The following is a 19,111-nucleotide window of genomic DNA, read 5'->3' on the forward strand; positions in this document are numbered from 1 at the left end:
CTAATCCCTAAACAGCCAGGTCTTCAATCCCCTCCTAAAAGAGAGAAGTTCCTCAGTTTTCCTAATGTGTGCTGGCAGACAGTTCCATGCGGTGGCTGCACCGAAGGAGAACAGCTTTCCTCCCCAGCTGGCCTTTTTAATCCTGGGCACCACCACTAGATTGCCCTCCATGGAGCGCAATGCCTTCCCCGGCACATACCGCTTGAAACAATCCCTCAAAAACTCTGGGCCAGTGCCTTTCAGTGCCCTGAAAACCGTACACAAGGCCTTAAATTGAGAGCGTCTGTGAATCGGGAGCCAATGAAGTTTCCTCATTCCTTCACGGACTGAGGCATGCCTAACAGTCTCGCTGCCGCGTTTTGCACCATCTGCAGTCTGTACAGGTGTTTCTTTTTCAAATTAAGGTACAAACTATTGCAGTAGTAAAGACGTGACAGGATGAGAGCTGAAACTGCTAGCCGGAAGCCATCCGTGGGAAGCAATGCCTTTACTTTCCTCAGTATCCTGAGGATATGAAAGCAGGACGAAACCACTCCACTGACCTGTCCTCCAAAGTCCAGATTCTGGTCCATAATCACACCCAGATTCTTAGCTTTGGGTGTGGGCACTGGAGGCTTCCCCAAAGCGTCAGGCCACATAGCTGGAGTCCAGATATTAGGATTATTTCTGAATATCATCACCTCGGTCTTTCCAGCATTTAGTTTCAGGCAATTAGCGGCCATCCAACTTGCGATGCCTTTAAGACAATCGTGACACCTTGCTGACAAATCCACCTGGGACCCTCTTTGTACTGATAACATGATCTGCGTGTCATCTGCGTACAAGGTGAGTTGAGGCCATACGATCTAATCAAGGCTCCCAGAGGGCTCACATAAATGTTAAAAAGAGTGGGGCTCAGGGATGACCCTTGCGGAACCCCACAGGGGAGGGCAAAAGGTTTAGATCCCTCTGCTCCCAATTCCACTGTCTGGGTTCTGTCGGCCAGAAAAGACTTCAAGGAGGTTCCAGGCGGTGCCTTCCACCCCAGCCAAAGCCAATCGGTCCATCATAACTCCATGATGGACCGTGTCAAAGGCCGCCAACAGATCTAACAGGATCAGGACCGCCTCACCCCCCTGATCCACCGCCGCTCTGATCTCCTCCATCGCCTTAATCAGGGCCAGTTCCGTGCTGTGCCCAGCACGAAACCCAAACTGTGTGGGATCAAGGGCCTTAGATCTCTCCAAGAAAGAGGTAAGTTGCCTGTTTATGGCCTTCTCTAATAGTTTTGCTGGCAGTGGGAGCCGCGAGATAGGTCTATAACTATTAGGGTCCCTCTTTTCCAGAGAGAATTTTTTTATTAAAGTAAGATGGAAGCAACCTTCCACCTTATAGGATAGATACCGGACTCTATAATAGAGTTGAACAGTGGGGTAAGCGTGACGGCAATAACTTCTGGACAGCTTTGAAGAACCGCCACCGGATATGGGTCACTGGGGGCTCCTGAGCGAGCCGCCACCAAGAGATCCTTGACCTCCTCCGATTGTATCGGGCTAAAGCCCCTTAATCTATCCTGCGTCTCAGCTGACCCGACCATCGTACTCTGAACAGCCTCTCCGGCATCATTGTAGACTTCGGAAAAGGAGGAGAAAATTCCCGCCACTTTATTCTGAAAAAAAGTGGCCAAAGTCTCACAAAGAACAGAGCTAGTCGATGAAATTGGTTCAACTGGGATCGTGAGCTTAGTTATAGTTTTGAACAGTTCTCTGGAGGATGAGCTCGCCTCTCTATTTGCTCCGTAAAATATATTTTTTTTGCCTCCTGTATTCGGTTTTTATAAATAGAGAGGCTATTTTTATATCTTTGTTTGTTAGTTGGACAATAGCCATTCCGCCATATTCTCTCCAGTTTCTTACAGTCCGATTTCATGGTCTGTAGAGAATCTGAGAACCACGGGGCCGAGGGCGAGGCCCTTCTGGGCGAAACAGATTTACCAGGGGCAAATTTATCGCAGGCCCTCTCGATCCATTTGGAATACAAGTCTGCAGCTTTATTTACATCCAGTGGGGTACCAGGGGCATTGGCCTTTAGGTAGTTACCCATAATTGCCCCATCTATCTTTTTCCAAGCTCGGGTCACAATCTTCTCCCTAGGCTTGGTCTTCAGTTGCGTCTGGGTCCCTGTTGAAAGTGTGAAAATTATTGCGGCATGATCGGACCAAGGGAGTGGCAAGACTTCCACCATATCAAGATCCGGCCTGTTTGTAAATATGCCATCAAGAGTATGCCCGGCAATGTGCGAGGGTCCCACCACCCTTTGTTCCAGCCCTCCCGATCCATAAAGTCCAGCAATTGCTTACTATCTGGATCTAATTTGTCATCCAGGTAAAAGTTGAAGTCACCCAGAACGGTGAACAAGTGGGCGCAGAAACCATCCTCTACCAAGATGCTGAGTGACTCCAAGAATGTACCTCTAGGCCCAGGGGGACGGTAGATCAAAAGTGCTTTGAACGTGTTATTGGGGGGAAAGGCGGGTAGTGATAGAAAGAACCTCACATGCTTGGTTGGACGCTGTAGAGAATAAAGGCTCCAGACTATTGTGATAAATCACAGCAAGCCCACCCCCCCTTCCTGACGGACGGTCCAGCGTAAAACAAACAAAGTTAGCAGGGAGGGCCTTCACAATGTCAGGGCCTGATGCACTATTAGTCCATGCTTCTGTAATAAAAGCCATTTTAATCTGATGCTGTTCCATGAAAAAACAGCATTCCAGGCTATGCTTCACCAGCGATCTGACATTCATTAGCACACAATTCCATGGTACTGGTTCTTCAGTCTTCTCTGCAGGGATTTCTTCTTAGGTCACCACAGCTCTAGTTTCTAGGCCTCGAAGAGCCACCTAAATACCAGATTTAGGGGCATTTTAGGAGTGTAGCAGGTAGGGCCAAAGGGCACCATACCTGGAGTGACTACACCATCTATTAGGTCACCCTGCAGTGGAAGGAGGGCTAGACCTAGCCCGGATTGGAGGGGTCACCCCATTTTCAAGACTGCAGGGACTGAAAGATGTGCCCCGCCTTTCCCACCTTAGGGGTGGAGTTGGCAGAGGTGGGCACCTATTTTAAGTTTTCCCGCTGGTTTTATTGCCCAAAATGAGGGTGTAAACCGTGGGCAGCCATCTGCTACTGACAGCAGAGGTCAGGGGGTGCATTACAAAGGCAGCAGGCCTTTGAAGCTTCGAGCACTGGCACATGCGGGAGAGGTTGGTGAGACACCTATGCCCAGGATGCGCATTGTTTCTGGTCCTAGAAAGCTGGGGCTCTCTACCCAGGGTCCAAAAACATGCCTGGCTGCCTACAGTTGGTCAAAGACCACACCAGGGTTGTTAGGTTTTTAGGAAGGCACCTCGGAAGTGTCCTCTGTGTACAATGAGTCACACACTGGCATCCGTGTGGATTTATTGAGGAGTAGTTTGGTAACAAACGCTACTGTGTTCAGTAAAGCCATCATGATGCTGTGGAAATTGAGTTGTCGAGTTTCCAGCCCATATATACTCTATGGCTTTACTGGCACTTACAATATTAAGGAATTGATGCCAATATTATAGGGGCATATCTGTTCATGCAGATATGGGGGGGGGGGGGGGGGGGGGATTAAAAAGTTTGAAGACCACTGATCTAGAGTAGACTGTGGGCTTGAAGGGCCTGCCATTCTTGCCTGTGTGCGTCTTTCACAAATGTCTGCTTTTGTTTGGCAAGTAGGCATAATTATTCTCTCCTTTTGGTGTTTCGGACCCTCCCAGAAGACTGTCCCAGTTACATGTGGCCTTACTTGTCTTTTTTGCCCGCATTTAGGTTCCTTTATGCACATTTGTTTTTGTTTGCCTCAGCTCGTGTGTCAGCACAGTTCACGACATTTGCATTTTCAAACTTTGAGTTTGCTTTGTTCAGTCGGTAATAGCAGTCCTCATAAGCACTTGTGTTCTCACTGGGTCCTAGGCACCGAGCACATTTTCAGTAAATGGTCCTATAAGGCATGTTCTTAGAAATCAGCCTTTTTCAGAGGGCGCCTAAGTTATTCAAAGTTGCTTTACTTGGATGAACACTGCAGCACGTTAGCATGTAGCAAAGGGGTGCAGGTGCCCATCGACTGACACTACAGTGGACAAATTAAATGCTCAGCTGTACCTCATACAAGAGGCAGGCTGGTAAGTACATGGGAGCCTGGTTAGATGCCCGCTGTGATCTCACAGGAAGCAGTACTGACTCGTCTGTTCCAATAACCTCCACTCCTTTGAAGCACAAGTGAGCTGTAAACATTACTGAACTACGCCGGTTTTGCGTTGTATTCTGTTATCTAGCAGCTACGTTTGGTATGCAGAGCAAAAAACGCCCCATTCATATTAATGAGTTTCACAAACAGATTTGTCTGAAGTCTAGGTGCATGCGTGTCCGGTGTTTATAATACAGCTGTTCACTCGCTCCGTCTCCTGTAGCCTCCTTCCCCCCCCCCCATCCCAATCCAGCCCTATGGCCCTCACATCTGAACACTCCATTGCTCCGTTTCTGTGAACCAATTACACTGCTTTATTACTGCTAATACGGTTTGAACACATTTTCACAGTTCTGGTATTTCTCCTTCTGCAGTTGAAGTACAATTCTTTAAAGTAATTCAGAATCTGATATTACCTTTCAAGGCAATTGTTTCACTAATGCGCCAGACTAGCTTCCAGGCTTTTTAGGTCGAGCCTAGCGCAGCACGCATGTGTTGCTCTAGGAAAACGACCTCTTGGAATCACTCTGGACTTTTAACACGCTTGTGCGTGTTTTTTTCCCAGGCTTTATTTCTATTGGGCTTTGCGTGAGTCTTTCCAAATAGACAGGAAAGACAGCACGCAATTGGGCAAAGGCGGGTGCATGTCCCACCTTTGCCAGGGAATGTATCCGCCCACGGCTTGCGGTGATGAGCAGCGGCGCGCAGTGTGCCATCTGTTGTGTCAGATTTCACACGAGCGTGTGCACCAATCGCGGGACGCTGCAGCTGCATTCCAGTTGAACCAAGAGCTGAACTCGCTTTATGGAAACAAGAGAGCTCAGAGACAGATGGTAGAAAACTTCAAAGCGGGTAATGCACGCCTTTGCCAGCACACCCTCCCTGGTTCGAATTTGAGAGAAAATCTGAAAAAATACAATTAATTTCATGTGTCTTTATTCCGTAGCACTCGTCCAAGTATTTTTAAAGAAGAAATACGTCAGCACATTTGGCGGCTGGGCCCTGCAGACATTTTGGGAGTGGGTGTTAAGCTGCTGGGCCTGGCTTCCAAAGACTGCGCTAGAATTCCAGGTTGACCCCTTCCACGCACATGTGAATTTATGGGCTCGCGGAACAGGGCTCAGAGTGTAACTCCATGTGCAAATATTTATGGACTCCCTGCCAGCGCTGGTGCGATGGGAACCAGGAGGAGGCCGAACGTGTAAGTATTGATGTCTGTTTCACGTCTGCTTTCAGGCCCACAAGACAAGTTTAGAAGAAAAAAAAAAAAAATAATAAATAAATAAAAAAAACAGGTCATGGTTTTGAAAGACATGCTTCTGGGTGGCAACATGTTAAATGTTTTTTTTGTGTTTTTTTTTTTTAAACGCAACTGGTTGGAAATGCCAGACATTAATAGCACAGTTTGCTGAACGTAAAATATATACGACACCATGATTGCACTCCACTCTAGCTCCTCCCCCTCACGCATGACATGCCAGGCCTTAGGAGGAGAAAACGAACCATATGTGCTGGGAGAAAACTATCATTTCAGGGGCCTTAGTGTACTAATTAAAAAAAACACATCCCTACTTTGGATGGATCAGCCATGCCATGGCGGCTGCCCAAAACGTTCATTTTCTATAAATCTGCCACCGTCATTGCAGCAGAGCAGTTTCAGTGAAAAATCTCTGCCGCACTTGAGGCAAACTAACTCTGGCTAGTGGACTTCTGCTGAGGCAGTGCCTCCGATGCCCCAGTGTCAGCAGTGTCCACCCATATTCTGGTTTTTCTTAATTAAAAAAACTATATTTTTAAATGTTACCATACGCGAGCGCCACAGTTGAGCTCCTCCCAGGTGATCAAGTTAAACTATATTCAAATGCCAGGCGTGCAAGATTACACATTCACCACAGATCAGAACAAACAGTGGCATAGCCAATAGGTCTCGCCTTTGGGACCTTATAAGTGTTTAGCTATGCAACAGTTGATGTTGCACCAAGGATATTGTGCTGCATAATTAAATACTTATAAGGTCCCAAAGGCGAGACCTAATGGCTATGCCAATGCTTGTTTAGAGTATTTCGACCTATCTCCTCCTCTTACCCAATATGCATACCTGTACACCTCAGCATCAACCCTGACCCGCTCTCAGATACACTACTTATGCGTTCTAATCCCACCCACTCCACTGAGAGGTGTTCTATACCTAATTAACATGACGTTCTACACAACTTCCTGCCACTCCTGATTGAGAGTCAACTGTGCAGTGTTCTTTGGGCATCGCAATAGACCTGGATGGAGGCAGACAGAAGTGCAACAAGCTACTTCTGGTGACAACCATGCAACTGCAATCCATGCAACATTACAATCCAAATAATGCCACTCATCACATAATTCACCGCCACTTACACTATTCGATACCACATGAATACACCCCAGATTATACCACATAACATTGAAAATAAACACTCCATACCATGCCACATAATTCCACTCACCACACTATTTCATGCCACACTATTCAACTCCACACAAATCAATTCCACAACACAGAAATTCAACACCAAGCCACATTGCACTTCACATCATTCCACTACACACCACATACCCAATTTACAATTCAACGTTATACTGTAAAATTCAACAGCACGACAAACGCCACTACATACCACTTCACAAAATATAACAGTTACACTCCTTCACACTCCACATAATTCCAGACCACTCTAAACCACATAAGTACTATCCACATAATACACCTACACACCATGCCACATAATTCCACGATACAAACCCACTCCACACACTTACACGCCAGACAATGCCACACCTAACAATTACAACCCACATAATTCCACTGCACACCACATACATCCACTCCATAACATAGTAAGATATATTTACGACGCCAATAGCTCTAACTTTTTTTTTTCAACACTATCACACAGATCTGGAACTTAGCACGTACCTTTTGTTTTTTTCCATCAAAAAGTTAAAAGCTAGCCACTCAATTACATGCCACACAATTTAACTCCACATATTTCCAATCCACACCACATAATTAAACACCAAACCACAATACAACTCAATTAAAAACCACACCTCATACATCCAATCCACACCACACAATTCCACACGGTGCCACAAAATTCAACCGCACACCAACTCCACTATTCACCACTCTACAACACAAAATAGTATTCCATAGAATTACACTCCATAAACAATCACACCACATAATTACAGCCAATTTAATCACATAATTGCTACCCACAGTTCCACATCACAAATCCACTCCCCACAATTAAACAATACAATTCACATAATTCAACTCACCACATGCATACACTCCATACTACATTGCCAGCTACAATGCCAATGACTCAAACTCAAACGCGAGACCGATTGCATTTTCAATGCTTGTTTATATTGTGCACAAGAGATTTTTCTGATAAACACAACCAAATACTGCAGTACAAAACAGAAATATACTTAACATAGACAGAACGCTTGGTTCTCCTGTACAGAAAATTAAACTGTCACCAGCATTTGCTATGAGAATCCTTAACAAAGCTCCATAACTTGTTTTACCAGGTTCACCGTCATTGTATATCCATTCCTACTTATCCAAGGGGGCATGGAGAGCGCAATTTTAATTGGTTTCAAATGAAATGTAAACAATGTAATTGCACTGCCCCTACCCCTTTTTGCCTGGCATCTTACACAACTTTGAAGTGTACTGGATTACTACTAACCAGGTCCCCAATACCAGTGTTCTTCCCCAAAACTGTACAATTGTTCACCCAATTGGTAATACCTTTAGCGCCCCCTGGTACCTAGACCCGGGGATACTACAGAGGGACCCCCCAAGGGCTGCAGCACGAGTTGTGCCACCCTAAGGGACCCCTCAAACACATGAAGTCCTGCCATTACATGCTGCGTGTTTTGGTGCAGACAAAAGTAAAAAAAACACGACCCGACACATTTATGTGTGCCATGCCCCAGCCCCCAAACACTGAATGTAGTCATTTTAATTCACCCCTACCGCAAGGCTCAGTTCGTATTCGGCCACGGAACGTTCCTTGAAACGCCGTCGACATAGTTGTCAGCCTTACACATTCTATTTATTGTAAAGTACTGTGAAGGTGACCCTTTGTATCTTTGATGTTTCACCACCTAAAGTATCTGACAGAAACATCCATGAAATTGCCGGAGCCTTTTTCGTACTTTGTTCTCTATGCGATATGTAAGTTTTAGGATACAGGCTTGTATCCCACTGAGACTTAACTTACATTTTCTGTACCACTGTTCTAAAATATTGTATATTAAAAGTGCCTCTGTCCGGCTGGACACTGGCTTAAATATAGTACTGATTGAGGCTATATTCATTGTACTATTATCCTTTTTGCTTTCAGGGACCACCGTTTCCTGTAACATACAAGTTCCCAAAGTCCCTGACCAATATCTTTGGGTGCCCTTGTTTTTTTGCATATACCCAAACTACATGATGGCTTTGCTGAAAATAGGGACGTTTGGTATCAAACGTCTCGTATTCACAAACCCACACCGATTCCAGTGGTGGATGTGTGAATACATGCACCCATTGGGCACCTTAGAGACCACCCTTGAAAACCTACAAGTCTTTAGTGTTGGCTGACTGGTCTCTGCCAGCCTGCCACCCGATCAATTTGACCACCCAGGGTGACTGCCTTTGCATTCAGGAGGTCAGAAACAAAGCCTTCACATGACGCGGGTGTTAACGTTCCGTCCCCCTCAGGAGGATCTACTGATTAGCACTCCTAGGCCAGCAACCTTCAAAGAAACTCCCGCCTTTGAAATGAAAAATCTGGCTACCCCAACAGGAGAGGAGGCCGGACCCTTTTTTCCTCCCAGAGTCCTTTGGCACCGGGACAGACAGGAAGTTAGCTAGTCGAGTTAGGCGTGGCCACCCCCAGGCTAGTACCACCCCTAAGGTGGCCTAGCCTGATTTGGGTACAACTTTAGAAGTAGCCATCTTTGGGTTTGCACACTTCGGAACTCTGGGATAAGGTTATGTCCACTTTCCAAAGGAAGAGGTCATGAGGGGGCCTATAGTGACCCCAAGGGTAAGTAGTAGATCTGCTCCTACCCTACACTCCCCCAACTTCAGTATTTAGGGGAGCCCCTGGCAGGAAATTAGATCCTGTCGACCTGAAAGGTTAAGAAGTGAAGAGTTGTATCCTGCAAGAAAAGAAGATCAAGCAACTGATTTTGCGCCAACCATGCCGGACTGCCTGCTGACTTCACCAATTGCACTAAAAGTAGACTGTCCTGCAGCTGCTGAGTCACCAAAGCCCAAGAGACCTGCCAGCACTTCACCCAGTAACCAAGACCTCCCGAGAAGCAGCCGACCTACTTCCCTGCAGGGATCCAAAGACACCTGTAAGGACTCTGACCACAGAAACCAGACGCCTGAGGACACCACTGCACCCATCACTCCAAGCCAGAGTTGAAGTGGCCTGTATCAGCATGGTCCCCCAGACCTCCAGAGACTGAGCCCAACACTTGTGGACTCTCAGACATCGCCTGCAGTCTCTTCATTCAAACCCCCTCTACCGAGATTGCTCCCGGTAAGAAAAACCAGAAACTCTGCACCTATCGCACCTGGGCCATGGAGAAGAGGACTAACTGTGTTCCTATGCCTAGAGCATCAAAGACCTGAATCCGCCGTTGGTTCAGCCAGACTAGTCCCCCAGTTGAAGCCCACAGCCTTTTTTCCCCAGCTACCGTTCTCCATAGGATAACATTGGGCACCAGATGCTGTTTTGCACCCATGAACAAAGCTGCCTTGAACCTTGCCCACCACTCACCTTAACTGCTGGAGAAGGGTCCCGCAAGTCACTATATACTTAAATGCTGAATTGACTTCCTTCCATAGTATAACATTGAGGCCTACAGAAAATGCACTGTTAACTTTTTTAACTCTACCCGTACTGAACAAATTGTTTCTGGTACCAACGAATATATAAAGATACAGGTTATTTTTATAAATTGGTGTGGATCTCCTTAAGTAGAGTGTCTCACTTATCGACTATTATGTGCATTTTTGGATGTCTTGCACTCCTCTGTGATAAGTTTAAGGCTGCTCGACCACACTAGTCCCTTAGCAGAGCACCTTGGGATTGCCATAGCAAGTACCCGTCCACTCATAAGAACCCCTGGACTCTTCACATGATACATATCTTTTTAATATTTCATAGAGTCAACTTCCTACAGAAAACCTGAAAAAACATATCCTGGTTCCAGGTAGGACTAAAGGCTCTGCTAAATATCTGGACATTCTTTAATTATCATAACTTTGTGCTACATCTGAAACAGACGAGGGATTCGCAACTTTATGATAATCAGCAAACAAGTTTTACTTATGCAACTTCCTTTTTAAAATTGTAATTTAAAAAAAAGCGTTAAAAATCAGATCACGATCACAGATTAATAGCGCTAGTTTTTCTGTCAATGTTTTGATACAACTCAACATCCAAACTTTGTCAAGCAAATGTCTTTTCATAGTACATCGGTAACTGAACCAAGAGTATTGTTCCACTCATCCAGCAGGTAGTAGTTGTCTTCGCTAGGATTAAAATGGTCACAATCTGAGAGCTTGTGCAGTTGATGCCCACAGATTTTACTACTCCCCCATAATCCATTTCACCCAAGCCCAAATTGGCATTCAAAGACCCCATGAATGATCCAACTAAGTAAGAAAACACAATTATTTGTATACTAATTGCCTTTAAGACATGAAACAGTGAACAATTAGGTCAACAATTTTCAAAGTAAAACGAGCACTGACAAAGCCAACAGGTCTCACCATTCCAAGAACTATTGGCTTTGCCAATGTGTTTTAGCCATGTTGCACACCAGCGTGGCTGCTGTTCAGCAGGGCTACAAGTTAGTGAGGTAAAGGCACTGGTATGTAGGTGGCATAGAGCCGTGTAGGAGAGGAACAGAGCGTTGTAGAGTAGAGCGGCACAGAGCCGTGTAGGAGAGTGAAGTGGCAGGAAGTGGTGTAGAACGTCATAAAGGGGGCAGTGTGGCACAGAAAAGTAGTAGTGTGGCAGAGTGGCACAGAAAAGTAGTAGTGTGGCATAGAAAAGCAGTAGTGTGGCAGAGAGGAGTAGGGCGTTAAGTGGACAAGAGCATCAGACTGCAGTGGCTTAAAGCAGATTGGTAACAGTGCAGTGATGTAGACTGCATTGACAGTAGGGTGGCGTAGTGTGATTCAGAGTGTACTTGCATAAAGTGCAGTAGAACTGTGTAGAGTAGAGTGAATTTCGCAAAGTAGAGTGGCGCAGAGTGCAGTGACAGGAGGAGTACAGAGAAGAATAGAGTGGCATAGCAGGTTTTAAAAGTATTAGACTGTGAAAAATCATAAAAATGTTTCTAGACCTGCAGGTCTAGGGCCTTAAATAATCTACTCTTCCTTTACGTAATGCTCTTGACCCATAAACTGGTTTCAAATTATGCGATTGTGGTCAAAATAATTGCTCATTCACTTTCTGAATTAACAGAACACCTGTTACTTTCCAGCCTTAGTTTACTCCCAGATGGGACTAGTAGGTGCTAAAAAATAGCTCAAACTGATCATATTTTACTCGCAATTGCGAGTGGGGTAGTAAATTGTTTGAGGCCTTAATGTGATCCTGGACAAGTTCATGGAGCCATCTTCACTTATGATAGCTCATCATGGCTGCTGTACAAAAAAAAAAAAAAAAAAAAATAGTTTGATATAATAGACAAAAATCTGCTCCATATAATACAAATCTATCCACATACATGATAGACAGCATGGTCATCAAGGCGGGGCAGGCATGTTTCTCAAATCATATTGAAGACCCATCACTTTCAATAAATACACAACTACCGTGTGAAGTAGTAGCACACTCAATTTGCAATCAGATTTTACATTGAAATGGCTACAAAATTTCCCACAGACATGCGGTTTTACTGATAAAGCTATATAGTGTACAATGTTCTCTATACATTGTCATTTGAACACCACAAAGTAAAGTGCTCCGATTCGTTTTGCTCATATTTAAATCTTTGTTTGAATCACAATTGTAAACTAAAAAAAAAAAAAATTGCTTTCGTAATTCCGAATATAGTTTGGAATGGGAAACATCCTTTAGCACAACGCAGGAATCATAAACATGCTGTGCCTTTACAGTGCCAGCAATAGAACAAACGTGTCATTAGCACGCATTTGTTTAGTACGCAAGTCTTAACAAAACATGCAGGGCCAGGGGGGAGATGGGGACACAGCTGGTCATATGGTGTTGGATTTAAAGTCCAACACATTCCCTACTGTTGTTCAGACTGGAGTTGGCTTAGTAAATGACACTAATCCAAAGTCCAGCACCCCCCTAAAACAAGTCGTAACGACTTGCGCACAAAAGGAAAGACTCGTAACAAGTTTGTTCTAATGCTGGCATTAAAAAGGCACGAATGCTAAACGCATGCGTGATACAATCTTTTGAAATATTTGTACTATTCCTTTGCAAGCTATTTAAATGCCGATTTTGAAAAAACTCATTTTACAGCCTTTTGTTTCACAGGGATTGTCAGACAGCATATTTGACTAAAACCTCTAATTGTAGTAAGAATGTAAAATAAACCCCATTTCCAAGCAGCAATTAGTAAAAGAAACTGACATTTAACCTCTTTCCTTGAACATATAGCAAATGTGTCAAGATAAAAACAAGGATTTAAAGGCATCTTTATTGCTCAGTCACTTTCTGAATGAAAAGAACACCGGTCCCTTTCCAGATGATGTTCACTCGCCAGAACAGACCAGTGCTAAAAAATGGCTCTACCTGATAAAATCTGACTTGCCTTGGCAAGTGGGAGACTGCACCACTATACTCTGGCCTCGAACAATTCAGAGTAGTTGGCATAGCGTACAGTAGATTGTTTCAGAGTGAAGAGGCATAGAGTGGAGTAGTAGCGTAGAGTACAGCGGCATAGAGTAGTAGTAGTCTAGAGTGCAGTGGTGCATAGTGGAGCAGGGTAGAGTGCACTGACAAATTAGAACGGTGCAGAGTAGAAAGGTATAGAGGGGAAGTGGCATACAGTGCTGCAACATTCCAGCAGTGCTGAAGTCAACCCTGCCGGTAGGCCATTGTTGTCTCAGTGGAAAATGTTCACCCATTTCATTGTTGATAACACATGCATCTACCAAATATGATAACATGTTTTGACACAGGCAGGATGTTTAAAGTTGTAGTGTAAATGTTTTTGGTTTGCGGGCTCTGGTTTGTAGTTTTCAGGAAAATAGTAATCCCTGTTTTCTAAGTTATGGCACAGTGCTACTAGACATGTTGCACATAATGAAGCTCAGTGAGGTTGTTTGTGTAAGATGCTTTTTGGCTTGATAGTCCGTGTTGTTAAAAGGATTTGCTACTCAGACCCAATGAATAACAGGAAAGATCACAAGGCATTCACTCGAGGAAATCTGCTTAGTTAACTATGCCATTTACAGTTGCTCACTTTTGTTTCCTAAAAATAGATTTTTAAAATGGGGTTATGTTACATAGAAAGTGATCCTTTACCAGTGCATCAGCCATGCCTCCATGGAGTGGTCAATTCTGCCCAAGCCTAAAACTAAGGCGACGACTAGAACAGGTGATTTATCTTTTCTTCAGCAATGCAACAGAAACCGTTCTAAGATAGAAGCACAACAATCTGCAAAAATAAAGTCACGATGGCCTCCTTATAGCGGATTGACATCTCAGTCCAGGTAAAGTTAAACGCTCCTTTGCCTATGCAAAAACTTCCCGCATTAGCTGCAACTCATTTAATCCAAGTGAAACAATTTTCCGAAACTGGTTACAAAGCACCACTATACCAAAACACAGGGATTCTCAAAGGCAATAGTCTGGCTTTTGTAGACAAATGCGTCTCCAGCTTTTATAAACGCAGACAGCTACAGCATTGTAGCACCCATGGAAGCTTCAGTCAACAGAAAACGCCCAGCACATAGGACTAGTTGAGGTATACCACAACATCCTGTGCCTAGCAGCTGCCACGGCATGATGGCAACAATCTACAGTACATCTGCAAAAATAAACCTAAGCGCGAGATATACTACAAATAAGATAACGTTAGTATCAGTAAACTGTTTGGAGGTCTGTGGGTGTAAGTTTAACTCTTTCCGTATAGAGGAATACGTTTGGGAGGGAGAGGGTCAGTTACGGAAACGATATAAACATAGGTCAGTCTTCTGAGCGCATGCAGCAAACTGTCAATAAGAAGAACAATTGAAATTTAGATTTATCATTGTAGATTTTTTTTAAATATGGAAATATAACACTGAAAGATAACAGGCACTGACGAATTCCTTTTTAGGCGAGAATACATATGAGCTTAATAAATGTGTAACACAAAGAAGTTAAAGGCTTAATTGAACGCACTAGGCTTCAGCATTTTCATGACAGCATACATTATCCGCAACTGAAAGCCTTTATAATAAAAGATATGGGTGCCAAAGTTGTGCTGCTTAGATTTTCACAAACGACACAACTAGGAGACATAGAATATAACACATGCCAAGCAATGTCTGTTCAGAATCGATGATAGTATCATGCGCCTTAAAATCATAAAAGTGATGAAACGAGAAGCAGCAGAATGATCAAGCTCAGCAACTTTAAAAAGCACCACACTGGGCAAAAAAATTGGGAACCATTCCGAAACTCAATACCGAACTCCGACACGCTGGTATCCTACCCCCAAAAAACATACCATCAGGAAGATTAAAGTATTTTTTAACGCTGGGTTGCATACAATTTTTCGAATTCAAATACTTAATTTACATCTCATGCATTAGCGGAAGCTTTCAAGAAAGACGCTTAGAGAACACTTTCTTTATGTAAAGATGCTCCAGTGAGATTTAAATTTGAAGCTTAGCAGTAGGGTTTACATATTTTATGGTTAAGTTTTGTAAAACCCTACTGCCAAGCTTCAAATTATACCAATGCATTTAATGGAAAAGCTCGCGACCGTCTAATGTTTTCGTAACAAAGCACCGTCGCTACGATTTTGAAGCAGTGATCAATAATGCTTTATCTAAACCTCAGATGTGCTTTCGTCAACATAAATATGATCTTTACAGTGACACAAATAAAGCATGAGGCTCTTTCCTCTGCTGTATTTGCCATGTATACTGCATGCCAATTCTTATCAGGATGGGCAATTATCCTTTGGGACGATAGGACATGGCGCCGTTAGGACTGCAGTATTTATCACCCTATTCTTATAGACCGTTCTAAGATGCCGTGAGATTACCTGGTGGGGATCCCGCTGCTTCCGTGATCTCTCCTATTCCCCGTCGAAGCGGCCCCGGTTGCCACTCACCGGTAGAAGAACCCCCACCCGGCTCCCACAGACTCCCCGAGCCGTCGTACCCGCTCAAAGATCGGTTTAAATATTCAAACTGCAACGGCCGCCCAGTGAGAGCAGAGACGCAGAAGGGAGAAGGGTTGGACCAATCATGCGGCAAGCTGTCACCACGCTATAGAGGCGGAGCAACAAGTGGCATCACTAGTTCCGGGTGGATAGATCGCAGATGTGCTGCACTAATGCGACGGCCATGTTGTAATCGGGCTCACCAGCCTTTCGATGTTCACGAGTTCTGAAAATTAAAAGGAACAACGCGAATCCGCCCACAGAATGATAATGTGACCAATTCAAGTGAATGAACCTGATGCATTTAAAAGCGCTATACTATAGTCTGCTTTTGCAGCAAAAAACATAATAATCGCGAATACATTCACGTCTTGATTCCGCAGCTCGACTATTTTTAAAGCGTTACCAACTGCGTACAATAGTTTTCAAAATAATTGTAGTTGTTCCCCCGAGTCAGCAACAAAGATTTCAGCACCCGGTGGAGGCCGGTGTAATGGCTTTTCCGTAAACATTTTTAAAATGAAATGCTTTTGTAGCCCAGCCAGCTTTTGTTTGATTAGCCCGCGTGCCCACAGATGGAACTTGCCCTTTTGTTCCTTCTTCCTAATCTAATTAAATATTAAGAGCAACATCTCGCACATCAAAGCGTCTTCCAGCGGCACTCACTGATAGCCACAGCGCGCACATAAGCACCATAGGTATGTTACCACGTGTACTGCGCCCTGTTGAGTATTTTGGGGCTTATTTACACGCCCCTTGCGCCACCAGTACGTCTCTTTATCCCACATTAAAAGTGATGCACCGGCTGTACAAGATATGTTTAGTTCTGCCTGGTTTCGAGGAAATGCTAAAATCCCCTTTAACATGTTCCTCTGTGGGCGTGGCTTACAAATTGCCTCTTCCAAACAGGGCTGACTCAAAGGAGGCTGTAGAATATTTTCAATAGACATCTGAAAGGCGGCGCCATCTTCAAGTGCCTAATTTATCTTCACTCATCAGAGTTCGAGCTACCCCTCTGTCTGTCCCCTCGAAGGGTTGATACTTTATTGTTGGAGCCAAGCCACCTGACCTGCAAGTTTAAGTGGTCTTTCCCTCCGCGTCTCCAGACAAGTGTAATAACATGTTTCTGTGCCCCCCACCACCGAAGTTATTCCCCTTTTATGTAAAAACAATAGGCTGAACAGGCCTCCCGGATTTCCAGGGACAGTCCCGGCTTCGACCACCCTGTCCCTGCAGATTTCACTAAATTTAGCACTTGCCCTGGTTTTTAGAGAGGGCCAACTCACCAAGGTTTTATGTTTTGCAGTGCTGTTTCAGGTACCAGACTTTTTAGAAATCAATTTAGTTAGTACTTAGAAGTTCATTACCCTTAGCGCCTCAGTGTCTGGTTTCTCTACATTGGTGATAGATGTCCTTAAGTCATTCTCTGCCCGTCTGTGGAAGTGAAATTGTAGTCCGGCTTCTATTTTTATTAAATGTCACCTTTTTCGTTTTAAAAACCTCCTCACCTTAACAAATGAGCATTTGAAGTGCAATAGATCTCACATTTGCTTGAGCTAGAGCTTTGGTGTTGTAAGTGACAATGCCTTTTACCCATGTGTTATGGAGTGTGTGTATGTAGTGTGTAGTGGAATTCTGTGGGTTGGATTGGAATTGTTAGTTGTGGAATTGTAAGATGTGGAATTGTGTGGCGTGGAGTTGATGTGTAGTGGAATTATGTGGTATGGTATGGAGTGTAATTATGTGGATAGTAAATATGTGTTATTGACTGTATTGGAATTATATGGAGTGGGATTGTGTGTTATTGGAGTGTAATTATGTGGAATGGTATTTTGTGGTGTCGAATGTAGTGGAGTTTAATTGTGTGGTGTGCTGTTGAATTTTGTGGCAATATGTGGATTTGCGTGGTGTGGATTGAATGTATGTGGTGTGTTGTGTAATTATGTTGTTGAGATGAATTATGTGGTTTGGTGTCAAATTATGTGGTGAGTGAAGAACAGAGGGAGGTTTCACATGAATAGGACACATATCAGGGACACAGATCAGGGACACAGTGGAAAGCAGATGTGATTTAAGAAAAAAGTTTACGCATGTTAAAGAAGTACTCTTTCTATGAATTTTGAAGAGAGTTTGCCATATTTTACATTGTAATGTTGCATAATTTACATGGCAAACATTTTCAAAGCTTGGCTCTGTGCATCTGCGTTTGTAAAACCCTCACTTGACACAAACAATCGAAAGCATACCAATTGTAAAACTAAAGATACAAACTTTGCTGTCTACATGTGGTGTGCATATGTTTTCAAAATTAAATTGAAAAAATAAACCCACAAAATTAAAACATTAAATGCAAGCTAAAATGTGATCAAGGAAATACCTACCAGCCCAGGTACATAAGTGAAGTGCTTTTTAGGTGGTTTTGTAGTTATGCACAAGCAGAGGCTGGGGTAGGTGGAAGCCAAGTATGAATGATGCTACAGAAGGCCTTCCTTTTGTCTTTCTTGTCTGGTACCATGTGCCTGGTTCACACACCAGCACAAAGATTCCACTGTTGCAGCATGTTTTTATGTAAAGGAGAATGGAGACATGAGCTGAAATACAACACTGGAAATTTATTCGGGAACACTGCACCTCAGTAATTCAATTTTTTATGGCTTTTGGAAAAGTCATGGTTATTTCTATTTATTGGCATTGTTAATGTCTTTTAGGTCTTTTAGGTGTGTGTTTTCGAGTGGATGTATGTGGTGTGGAGTTTAAATATGTGTAGTGTAAATATGTGGCATGGTGCAGAGTGTAATTATGTCCGAGTATAATTTTCTTGTATTGTGTTAATTTACATTGAGTGGCATTGTGTAGCATGGAGCGGTGGAGTTGAATTATGTGGCATGATGTTTAATTATATTGTGTGGATTGCAAATGTGTGGAGTGGAATTATGTGGGTTGCAGTAGAATTGTTTTTTGTGCAATTGTGTGGCGTGGGATTGTGTGGTGTTAAGTGCAGTTATGTGTTGTGGAATTATGTGGCATGGTGTGTAGTGGAATTATGTGGATAGTAATTATGTGGTATTCAGTTATTGAAATTATGTGGAGTGAGATTGTGTGTGATGCAGTGTAATGGTATTGTGTGTCTTGGAGTGGCGTGGAGTGAAATTATGTGGCGTGATGTTGAATTATGTCGCATGATGTGGAATTACATGGTCTAGATTGGGTATATGTAGTGTGTAGTGGAATTATGTGTTGTGGATTGGAACTATGTGGTTTAGTATGGAAATATGGGGTATGGAATTATGAGGAGTTGTGGTGTGGAATAGTGTGCCATTGAGCAAAATCAATGTTGAGTAGGATTATGTGTCATGGAGTGGAGTGTATTTATGTGGAGTGTTGCTGTGTGGAGTGGACTTATGTTGAGTGTAATTATGTGGTATGAAGTGGAGTGTAATTAT

General features: G+C 43.7%; 1 protein-coding gene across 4 annotated transcripts in view; it reads right to left on the reverse strand.

Annotated features, from left to right (window-relative positions):
* INCENP (inner centromere protein) overlaps nt 1–15,740 on the reverse strand; it is a 175,679-nt gene extending 159,939 nt beyond the window's left edge. Inside the window, exon 1 of one of the 4 annotated variants that reach the window (XM_085644974.1) lies at nt 15,549–15,740. The gene's annotated coding sequence lies outside the window, so the exon portion shown is untranslated. The remainder of the gene's footprint in view (nt 1–15,548) is intronic. The other 3 variants (XM_085644973.1, XM_085644972.1, XM_085644971.1) reach the window with 3 other exon arrangements.
* Nucleotides 15,741–19,111: the final 3,371 nt, after the last annotated feature.

This window comes from Triturus cristatus, chromosome 3_1 (assembly GCF_964204655.1).
Source record: "Triturus cristatus chromosome 3_1, aTriCri1.1, whole genome shotgun sequence".
NCBI lineage: Eukaryota > Metazoa > Chordata > Amphibia > Caudata > Salamandridae > Triturus > Triturus cristatus.